Raw genomic sequence first — 12,197 nt, 5'->3', positions numbered from 1 at the left:
TCAGCAGCTGGTGGGCCACTGTGTGAATAGAATACTGGACTAGATGGACCCTTGGCCTGATCCAGCATGGCTCTACTTACATACTTACATTCTTAGGTTGCAATGGTGAAAAGGTGAAGCATCTCCAGGAGGCTCTTGTTAGTCCCCTGCTGTGGTGTAGGCCCTTGGAAGGTGTCCAATCATACCTACCCTTGACGCTGACCCTGCTCTCTGCTTTTCTGTCTGTAAGTAGAGGAGGGGTTCTCATCATTGGCTTCAGGTGACAGGACAAGAGTGGTGCTGGTTCCCCTGCCTTTGACATAGCTGAGAACACAAAGGGAATGAGCAATCAAGGCCCTCAGATTGTGAATGCACAATAGGTTCTGAGCGAGAAACGTGATGCCCAAATAAGGTAATTCATGTGAAAGAACACCGTGTTCCTTTTATTGAAATGACACGGGGATAGATTAATCAAAGGAATAAAAGATGATGAGATCAAGGTTTTGTTTAAATTATACTGGCGCTGCGATATTATACAACAAATGAAGATAGGGTCTGGAATTTCAAAAGAGGGAGATAATCAAGCCAGAGAAAAGGCAATTAATGTAATACTAATTATGGGACCATCTTTTGATAACCCGGTTGTCATAAGCAATCATTTTACTCTTGGGTGCTTCTTAAGATAAAGTCATGCTGCAGGACAGTGCTTCATTTTTGAGGGAGAGGAAGATTCCAGCGATAACATGCGTCTAGAAAGCTTGCCCGCCAACCTCAGAATTCATGACTAGGATGGGATGTGCTTGGAGGTGATCTTATCAAGGAATAAGGCAGGAATTTCTCCTTTACTTCATTCCATCATGCTGGAAGACTTCGTAAAACCAAACAGAAATCTGCAATAATGCTGAGCATTTATATAGCATTCCACGTGCTTTACATTGAATTACTGAATCACTCTGGAGATCATCTCATCCAGCCTTCTGCTCAGTGCATGATCTGCAATGCAGGATGAGCTAGAGCATCCCTGACACATGGTTGTCCAGCCTCTGCTTTAATACCATCAGCGAAAGAGAGTCCACCCTGCCCTGGGACAATCCTTTCCAATGTTGAACAGCTCTTACTGTTAGGAGGCTCTAATCTTTAGCCAACATTTACTTCCATGAAATTTCTACTAGGGTTTTATGAGCTTGGCCGGTATCCACCCCATGAGCGCTCGTGCGGTTTTCCATTAGCATGCCCGGAAGAATTGTACACTTTCTGGAGGCTCTGGAAAGTGCACTTTCTCAGGGTGGACCCATGCCTGAGCACTAGTGGGTGCTTGTGAGCACTCGGTCATAGATCTGCCCTTGGGTCTGGCGCATGCATTTGGTCCATGAGGGCCACACATGGATGGAGAGGTCCGCTGCCCTTGTGGACCCAACTAGATGCTCATAGAATCCTTAGTTTCTACCCATTGGTTCTAGTCCTGCACTCTGGATCAGCAGAGAATATCTAGGCTAAATACGCCCAGCTCTTTTAAGCTTTCCTCCTAGGACTTGGTTTCCAGGCCCTACACCCTCCTGGTCACCCTCCTCAAGTCATGCTCCAGTTTTCCAATGTCCTTCTTAAAATATGCTTCCCAGAACTGGACATGGGGCAGCATCCAATTGTGTCATTCCATTAGTGCATATGATGTTGCATTAGTGGGAACTAAGTTCTGAACTTTGCACAAGAGAAGAATCCAGCTAAAGTTACATATGCACAAGTATGTTTGTGCAAATGGTTTTGCATAACTCTTGTGCAATGTGTTGTGCAACCCATCCTGGAACCCATTGTGCAGCCTGTTGTGAAACCCATTGTGCAAGGTGTTGTGCAACCAGTAGCAAATTGCAACAGTTGTGCAAGTATAATGGGCAACTGCTTTTGCAATCGGAAGATTCAATGGTGCTCCACTATTTGAGCTTGCTTACTGTTGGATACTGCCCAATAAACCTTTTGAGAATTAGAATTTGCCCGTAACTCCAACCAATTCTATCAAGCTACAAGAATTAACAATATCCAATAGAAAACTATTAGTAGTGCTGAGCATTTATGTAACACTCTTATATAGCACTCAAAGTGCTTTATACACATTATCTCAGCGATCCTGACAAACAGCTCTGTGAAGCGGGTGGCATATTATATCCACATTGACAACGTGGCACTGGTGTTGGAGGCAGAGTGATATCAGTTTACCTAGCTGCTAACTTGCTGAGTCCATTGCTGAGGTGAGATTGGAACTATTGGTGATTTCTTTGCTTATAGGTAGGGATGCCCGACAGGGTCTCGGAGTCAGATGGGCTTCCCTGTGAATGCACACACGCACACACACTTGCCGGATCCAGCCTGCCAGGCCATGGCACGTTTCCAGGACCACACTTTGAGTGCCTGCATGGCCTGATGAGCACCCAGCAGCCATCCACCCTCATCTGGAGCCACCATCGCTGCGCACAACGGAGGCTCCGGAAATTGCATATTTCCTTCCTTGCATAAATCTATTGCATTTATTTCTTTAAAATATTTATATACTGCTCCCCATTCAAAATTTCGGAGCAGTGTACAAGATAAAATAAAATAAAAACAGAATGAAACACTTTAAAATAGATTTTAAAAGAAGCAAAATATACCGTGAACTGTGGCTCATCATTAAGGAAAGGCTTCCTGGAACAATGACGTTTTCAGGAGGCGCCGAAAGGAATATAAAGTTGGTGCCTGTCTGACCTCCAGAGGCAGGGAATTCCATAGGAGGGGGGGGGCACCACGTTGAAGGCTCTTCCCCTGGTGGACTCCAATTGGAGGGTAGATCTATGTGGAACCACCAGGAGCATGCTCTCAGGTGCCCTCAGTGACCAGGCAGGTTGATAAGGGAGAAGGCGCTCTCTCAGGTATCCTGGTCCCAAGTTGTTTAGGGCTTTGTACCCTAGTACAAGAACCTTAAACCTGGCCTGGTAGTGAATCATATTTACCCTACTCTTTTGCTAACAAAGCTCCCAAAGATTATTACAAAGATCAAGAGTATGACAGTTACTGCTTAAAGTCTAAAAGACACAGCACACAAGGAGAAAGGGATGGGGGCAGCTCTGGACAACAGCCAAGCTTCAGCATTCTGTACTAGCTGCAGCTTTAAGGGCAGCTCCACACAGAGTGCATTGCAGTAATCCAGTCTTGAGGTTACCAATGCCTGTTCTATAATGGCGGACATAAAGGGAAATACACAATTCCCAGAACCTCCATTGAGCACAAAAATGGAGGGTCTGGACGGGTGTAGACAGGTCAGCAACCTCGCCGGGTGCTCACAGAGCCACGAGGAAGATCACACTGCACTATGAGTGGGGCCGGATGAGCGTCTGCCGAAGACGGATGCAGGTGAGTCTGTCCACTCCTACTTATGGGTCATACTCTTTGGGTTGCTCCACACATGCTTGTATATCACTCAGTTTCACAAGAGTTAGCAACATTTGGCTGAATGTGGGAATCCTTCCTTTGGAATAGCATTTGGTTTTACTTGGCATCAGGTGAGATGCACCATCTCTCTGTGGCCACAGCTAGACATAAGGTTTATCCTGGGATCATCCAGGGTTCGCCCATGCCTGAGCACTGGATCCCCTGTGTGTCACCTAGGCCATAGCTAGACCTAAGGTTTATCCCACGATCGTACCAGGTTCATCCCTGCCTGAGCACTGGATGCTCTGTGTGGCACTTAGATGAACAGGTTTGACCCCAGGACAATCCTGGGATAAATCTTAGGTCTAGCTATGGCCTGTGTTGATTTTTGTTGCTGCTCATTCACATATGCAAGTCATCCTTTGATGCTACAAGAAATTTGTGATTGACATGTACATATGAACTGCCCCTTGGCCAATACAATGCAACATGCTAATACTTTCTGTGCCCAAAGAGCTGGAGCTTTTCCTTTTCCATTTTTCCTCTTCATGGAGGGGGAGCAATTAAGACTTCTTACTAGTTGATATTTTGTCTTTAGGAAATTTTAGATAAATCAAGATATACATCAGGATTTAAAGCCCAGTGAGAGCCTAAAGCCTTCAAGAGCATTCATTATGTCAGTTTAAATGCAAACCACTCGGTCTCTTCAGGCAGTCTTTTTGAAGTTGCTGGGTTGGAAGAGAACCCAGCCCTTTCAATTAAAAAATTCTTTAAAAAAAAACTGGGAGAAAAAATCAACTAAAGCCGAAGTGAAAGTCTTATAAACAAACTCTTCTACATACCTAGTCTAGATCTGCACTACTGCTTTATGGCGGGATTGAAGTGCACTGATTACTGTTGGGGCACAATCCACTTTCATAGTGTTATATCCTGCTTTTCATTCCACATTCGTAATGATTTGACACAAGGTGTAGATCTAGCCATAGTATTATCTAGCAGTAATAGGGCCAAATTCTCTGTGGCCATAACTGGGAGTCAGGGCATGTATAGCCTGGAGAGGAAAAGATTTCACGCTTCAAATACTTGAAAGGTTGTCACACAGAGGAGGGCCAGGATCTCTTCTTGATCATTCCAAAGTGCAGGACACGGAATAATGGGCTCAAGTTACAGGAAGCCAGATTCTGGCTGGACATCAGGAAAAACTTGCTGACTGTTAGAGCAGTACAACAATGGAACGAATTACCATGGACTCTCCCACACTTGGGGCATTCAAGTGGCAGCTGGACAACCATCTGCCAGGTATGCTTTAAGTTGGATTCCTGCATTGAGCAAAGGGTTGGACTCAATGGTCTTATAGGCCCCTTCCAACTGTACTGTTCTATGATTCTATGAGGATCAGCACTTAGGTTGGCAAGGGTGGACATCTGCCAAGGGGCCAGATCCCAGCAAGACCCCACGGATAAGATGCCAAGGACTTTCTCACCCTGCTCACTATTGCAACCTGCTTCTTCACCTGTCCATTGCTCTGGCCCAGACAATGGTGGCGGTGAGACAGAGGAGAAGTAGATGCTGCTGCCTACTTGCTCATCGGCTTTCTGACTGTCAAGCAAGAAAGTGGACACCGATGATGAGAAAGAGGATGAGGAGCCAGAGCAGCTGGTGACAATGGTGGTGAGAAGGTAGACCCACTCAGGAAGGGGGCTCATTGAGGGTGTCTGGAGTTGGCACTGGTGGAAGTAACTTTTGTGAAGTCTGCTGAGATCTCAGAAATGTTTCCCACCAAACCCTTTCCATTAGAGAGTTTCCACAAGCATCCATTTACTCTTATTTAATTTTCAGCTTAGATCCAACCCTGAAAGTGAATAACCTTAGGGTGTGTTATGAAAGCCTGCATGCATTTAAAATACGCTTTCCCTTGCCCTCTCTGTTTTGTCCCTGTAATGAAATAAAATTATATTTTGTGCGAGACATTTTTACCAGAAAATAGGAAGTAAGGCTGATCTTTCTTATTAAACCGGTGGTATACCATCCATTCAAACATTTCCCTTCTGAAAGCCAAGGATGCTCTTTTAATGCCTTTATTTTTAGAATATACATTTCTGCTAGAGCAATGCGTCTCTTGAAATTCTCTACCCTATTTGTGGGCAGAGAAATTGAGTGGGTTGGGGGGTGGGGAGACATTTCACTGAATTTCCTCAGCAGGAGGAGAAATCCTTCAGCATCTCCTCAGAGGTGGACCTCTGAGGTTGTAACACAGCTTCATTTCTTTTCCTTTTTCTATGTCTGTTTTTCTTTTTCTTTTTTCTGTACTGCAAGTGGTAACAGCAGCAAATATATTGGCAATCTGGCCACAATTTTGCCTCCTTCTCATAGCCTCATGCCTGGTATTGTTCCAGGGTATTTTGTGTGTGTGTGTGTGTGTGTGTGTGTGGCATGAGGACAGGGACGGGGTACCACTAGTAAGAGTGGAGAAGAATTTGAATAAAATTCTGCAGGGTGTCCTATTTCTGAGGGGAGAGGTTAAAAAAGAAGAAGAAGAAGGAAAATGTCAAATCTATTGTCAGGAAAAAAGAAAAGAAAACATATCTTCTGAGAAATTTTGGCTCAGCTCTGCTTGTTATTCAAGCATTAGATATCTGAGAGGTGATTTTGTCTCTATTGTAAGAGCTTATAATACTGCTCCTTCACTGAAAGCACTGTAGCCGGTGTGAACGGGGGCAGGATTGTATCCACTTTAGGGTAGAGGTGGAGCTAGTGCTGTCCGTAAATCTGGCATCCAATTTCCCCCACCCTTTAAAGTGTGTTCTCCTTTTCTGCATCTTAGAATCATAGAGTAGTAGAGTTGGAAGGTGCCAATAGGGCCATCGAGTCCAACCCCCTGCTTAGTGAAGGAATCCACCTTAAAGCATCCCTAACAGATGGCTTTTCAGCTGCCTCTTGAAGGCCTCTAGTGTGGGAGAGCCCACGACCTCCCTAGGTAAATGGTTCCATTGTCATACTGCTCTAACAGTCAGGAAGTTTTTCCTGTTGTCCAGCCAGAAGCTGGCTTCCTGTAACTTGAGCGCATTATTCCGTGTCCTGCACTCTGGGATGACTGAGAAGAGATCCTGGCCCTCCTCTGTGTGACAACCTTTCAAATATTTGAAGAGTGCTATTATGTCTCCCCTCAATCTTCTCTTCTCCAGGCTAAACATGTCCTGACTCCCACTCATGGTGACAAAGAATTTGACTCCCCTCAGTCTTCTCTTCTCAAAGATAAACATGCCCAGTTCATTCAGCCTTTGCTCATAGGGCTTCTTCAGGGTGCTTTGAGATGAACTTATTTTGGTCGGGGGAGGGGGAGTTGAGGATGATGGGTGTGTTTCTTCATTCTTTCTGTTATACAACTTTCCACTGCATTGTAGTTTCCCAGGCTGCCTACTCTTTCTGATTTTTTAAAAAAAGAATCAGGGAGGAGGCTACTGCATCAGGTCTTCCCCAGGGCTTTAATAGAAGTGTTGAAGCCAAGGAGTCTACCATAGGCTGACAGAGATATGATTGTACAATAAAAGACAGGACAGTCACACCTCATAAGTAAGGGAAGCACAAGAACCTTGGACTCCATCCTTAAGAATTTCTCCAAGCTTCTCTTCTCCTTTAGATTTCATTACAAAACCATTTTTCTATCAAATTGAATGAGAATGATACATTTTTAGCATAACCCTAATTCCTGCACAAGCAACCCTGCTCCAAATACATTGCTGAAGGCTATTCTTCACCTATTGCACACTGTACAGCAGACTGTCCTGCACTGAGTAGTCTCAGGTAGGAATTGGTAAGAAATGCATTCATTTTGCATTTCATGGTGAACTTAGAAATGTGAACTTAGCACGATACTAAACATGAACTGAAACTTCATTTCAGGCATTTGCAACACAGTTTGCAAATAAAATAAAGTTTTTTTTTTAAAAAAAAAAAGCACACAAAAATCCTTATATTTGAAAAAAAAGTGCACCAAAAAACCCTTGAAAAATGCATGTATTTGGGGAAAATTACCTATAAATTCATGCATTTGGGGAAATGCATACAGAAATGTGCACATTATAAAAAGTAGGGGTGTGATCCGCTCCGATTAGGAGCGTAGAAGCAGTAGCGGATTGGCCTGCTCCGCCTTACCCAGAGGCGGAGTAGGAGCGGACCGCGGACCCCCTAGAAGCAAGGCGAAGAGAAGCGGCCATTTTTCGGAGCTCTTAGTTCAGGCGGAGCGCTCCGGTCGCCATCTTGAAAACATTTCACCATAGGATTGCATTGCGGCAAATAATCGCGCATAACTACGTTCTTTTTGAAGCTATCGTTCTAGAAATTCTTGTGCTCAGAGAGTCGTGGATGGGGGTCATTTTGAGACCACTCTCACCTCTCTGCGTTGTCTGGGTCGCGTGCTATATTTTTGTGAAAATCGGGTCAACCGCGTGGCTCAAACGGTGTTTTCGGCTTTTCGCCCATAGGATTGCATTGAGGGAAAGACTCGGGCATAACTGGGTTGGTTTTTAAGCTATCGTTCTGAAAATTCTTGTGCACAGAGAGTCATGGATGCGGGTCATTTTGAGACTACTCTCAACTTTCTGCGTTGTCCGGGTCGCGCGCTAGAAGTTTTTTAAAAATCGGCGGGAAAAATACCTTTTTCAAAGGGCTGAGGGGCAGAGTCAGCTCCCGGTCATGATCACATGATCCCAAAGTTAGAGGAGGGGATAGGCAAAACGGGTAACTTGGGATTCTGGGAAACTTCTCTTTCTTCATCTGAACAGGCTTTTCCCAGTGTTTTTTAAAACAGTAGCCCTACCAAATGCACAAACACAACCTGAAATCATATACTAAGCCAAGAATAAGAGATAGAAACACAGCGCTGCTCCCCACCCTAACCTTGGTGAACAACTGAATAGATGTGGTGCAAGGGGATGAGCTCCCCTAGGGCATCTCATCGTGGACGTGCCCCCACTCTCTCCTGCACTGGAAGGCCATTAGAGCCTTCCAAAGAGAGTAAAACGGTGGAGCAATGCCTATCATGAGTCGAAGTGAGCGTTTACTTCTCAGTGGTGGAGCGATGCCTATTATGAGTTGAAGTGAGCGTTTACTTCTCAGTGGTGGAGCAATGCCTGTTATGAGTTGAAGTGAGCGTTTTACTTCTTCTCAGAGCTGTTGGTGGCTGTCTTGAACTGGCAGCTACTTCCCCCTCCCCCGGGCACGTCCCCCTATTGCTGGTAAAAGACAGATATAGCCTTTTTAAAAAAATTCTTCTTGCTGTTTATTGAGCAACACTGCTTCTTTTAATTCCACCCCTCCTTTGTTTATTGATTGATTTATTCCATTTTATATGCATTACTGGCTTATCCTTGGCTCACTTCCTTATGCCCCCAGAAATGCCAGCTGCATGCCTGCCTGCCTTCCCTCCCTCCTCCCCTGCCCACCTCGCAGGGATGTTGTGTGTGGGGTGCCCGATTTTCAAAAATTCGCCAAAAATCAGGGGATGATGGGATTGCTTTGAAACTTGGCATGCGTGTGTATATCCCCATGAGGTGTCATGGTGCCAAACATGAGGTTTCTAACTTGAACAGAAAAAAAGTTGTATAATTTTTTAGCTTTCAATGCAAGCCTATGGGGGGGGGGGAAACGGAGCTCCGGATCCGGATCCGGAGCTCCGGGCGGAGCGGAGCGGAAGTGGGCGGAGCGTGGGCGGGGCGGAGCGGCCCGATCCGGAAAATGGCGGATCTGCAAGTGAAGCGGAGCAGGGGGTCCGTGCACACCCCTAATAAAAAGTGCATGAAAAGATGTATAGATGTTTATGCAAAATGTCATTTGCAATCCAAAATTGGAACAGAACAACCTGAGCATTGGAAAAATGAGAACCTGACTGAAATTGAGCTTGATAGATTTCTCCATCCTTAGTGTCCAAGAGCTTCTGGGACCTGTGCACACCTGTCCCATGTGGCGAACCACTGAAGTGCAGGTGACAGTATCTCAGTCAAGTACCTTCAGTACCCTGACTGATTCCGCCCAGCTAAGCTGGTCAATAGATCCACCTGAAAAGGAAAGAGTAGGAGAGGGCTTCCTCTTGCAGTTGAACCTTGCTTCGGCAGCAAGGTCTTCCTGAGCTCTGGCATGTCCTTCTATCCTTGATTGTTATTCAGTTCCAATCACTGGCTTTTCCCATGGTCCCTTATTCCTGGATCACTTCAGACTTCTGTCCATGGTCCAGCCCAGTCCTGACAATTAGTCAGGAGGGTTTTGTTCTTCTAGTTAAATATAAACTAGAATATATGCCTTTAATGATTTCTCAGCAGTTCAGTATCTATTTGCATGTGCCTAGTGTGTCCTGGCTAAGCACCTATGAGGTGCTTGCCACTCCCAATGCTTTAGAAGTCCCAGCCAGTCAGCAAAACCAGGACAGGATCTACACTACTGCTTATAACAGTTTATAATGGTTATAACAACTGTTCAGGCCCAGGACACATTACATATACAGTTTTCATACCGTTTTAAAGTGTTATAACCTGCTTGGTGTAGATCGGCCCCAGGAGTTTTATTAAGCTGCTGGTAGGCAACCTTATGTAGCCAGGACCATCCCTACCATTAGGCAGAGTGAGGCAGTTCCTTTAGGCAGCAGATGATGGGTGGTGAAGAGGGAACAGCAGTGACAGCCCACAGCTCTTTGCTTAAGTTGGAGGACTGATATGAGCATTCCACCTGGCCTGGCCTGGCCTGAGCCCACTAACTTAGCCTACTGACCTCAGAGGAGATGGAAGTAGAAATGGGGCTAGTGGTGGTGGTGCAGGCAGTGCCATCCTGTCCTTCACGTCAGTCAGCAAAATTCTTTGGGCTGGCTCAGTGTCTAGCTGGTGAACTCATTTGGTTTGGTGAATCACATGTTGTGTAGAGTTGAGGTAAGTTCTACTAGATGTGTGCTTGATGCAAGTAAGTTCTACTAGAAGTTGGGGAGCAGGAACTCTTCACAGAGTTTCTCTTTTGGTTTCCAGTCATATGATTCTTCCAATAGCTAGTGCAACCTTCTTCTGAAAGAAAAGATAACATAAACAAACATTCTATCCCTGCCACATGGCACCTTCAGGCCTGCTCTGTTCACAAGACCACATTGATCCTTGGCTAATGAAGCCCAGTCCAAACAGAAGAATTATATTACAGAGATCAAAATCCACAGTCCTCAAGCCACTTAGTTTTTAGGAATCTTTCCAGAATGAGCAGCCTGAAGACTGCAACCAAGCAAAGAAAGCCTACATTGGCTGATGCATTTATCTTCCAGCGTTAAGACTCTTAAAATGCTGTCAAGTAAGCGGGCTGGCTATATAACTATGTCATCAGTGTCCTATCAGAAGTGAAGAATAATAGGGTGCCACCACAAAAGCCTTCTGTATTCGAAGCAATCAGATCATGTGAGAGGGAAAGTCAGGATAGATAAACACAATGTTCTGTCACATTAAAAGTCACCCCAAACCAATATCAGTTTAAAACAAAACAAACAAAAACTTTGAGAGATACAGTAACATATAATAAAACACACCATCATACAGACTTAACAGACAGACAATTCCTAGCTTCTCTACTTCCTCCTCTTTGGCTGCCATTTTGTCTGGTTAGACTGCCTTGCCTACTATCAACACTGTTGCTAGGGCCAGCCCTATATACAATCCAATAACAGTTTTACCTATACCTTTACCAACCTAGAAGCCATTACTCATATGATTTCTCCCATGCTGGTTGAGGTTCATTGAAGTATTCCATCCAGGTGGTTCATCCTAATACCAAATGACTGGTCAAGCTATACATTTCTGGCTGCTGTAGTTTAGAAGAGTGGATCTGTGGCAGCCCAGAATGACTCTGATGGGGGATGGGCAGCTCACCGGTGAGAGTGGAGGCTTTAGGAAAGGCCCACAGTGGTGGTGGTGGGACGGGACAGCAGCTCGCCAAGTTTGGGGGGGGAGGGGGAGGGGAGGGGAGTCCTATGGACTCCTGGTCAGTATTATGCCTACCTTTCCCAGGAGCCCAGGAAACCACAACAGCCAATCTGCTTCAGATTTGGAACCAAATCCAAAGTGGGCTGGTGTGGTTCTGACGCACTCCAAGTCGAATTGGAACTGATTTGGCCTCTGAGGCAAATCAGGGGGGCTGTGCAATGCCTTATATTTAATTTTATTAATTTTATTTATTATTGTATTTATATCATTTTTTTCCTCCAAGGAACCCAAGGCAGCAAACATAACCCTCCTTCTCTCCATTTTATCCTCACAAAAACAACCCCGTAGGTTGGGCTGAGAATCTGTGACTTGCCCAAAGTCACCCAATGGGTTTCTGTGGCCAAGTGGGGATTAGAACCCAGATATCCTGACACTCTGACCAACACTTTAGCTACTACACCACACTGGCTCTCAATATTTACACATTTTTATTTTATTTTATTTATTTACAGTATTTATATACCGCTCCCCATTCAAAATTTTGGAGAGGTGTACAAGATAAAATAAAATAAAAACAGAATGAAAACACATTAAATATATATTTTAAAAAGAAGCAAAATGCAAAGTGAACCGTGTCTGGTTAGCAAGGGAAGGCTTCCTGGAACAACAATGTTTTGAGGAGGTGCTGAAAGGAATACAATGTTGCCCCTGCCTGACCTCCAGAGGCAGGGAATTCCATAGGAGGGGGGGGCACCACGCTGAAGGCTTTGCCAACAAAGCTCCCAGAGATTCTTACAAAGATCAAGAGTATGCCAGTTACTGCTTACTGTCTAAAAAAACACAGCACACAAGGAGAAAGAGATGGGGACGAAT

Source organism: Elgaria multicarinata, chromosome 5, assembly GCF_023053635.1.
Source record: "Elgaria multicarinata webbii isolate HBS135686 ecotype San Diego chromosome 5, rElgMul1.1.pri, whole genome shotgun sequence".
Classification (NCBI taxonomy): Eukaryota; Metazoa; Chordata; class Lepidosauria; order Squamata; family Anguidae; genus Elgaria; species Elgaria multicarinata.
The sequence above is the reverse complement of the archived record's forward strand: the minus strand, read 5'-3'. Positions refer to the sequence as shown.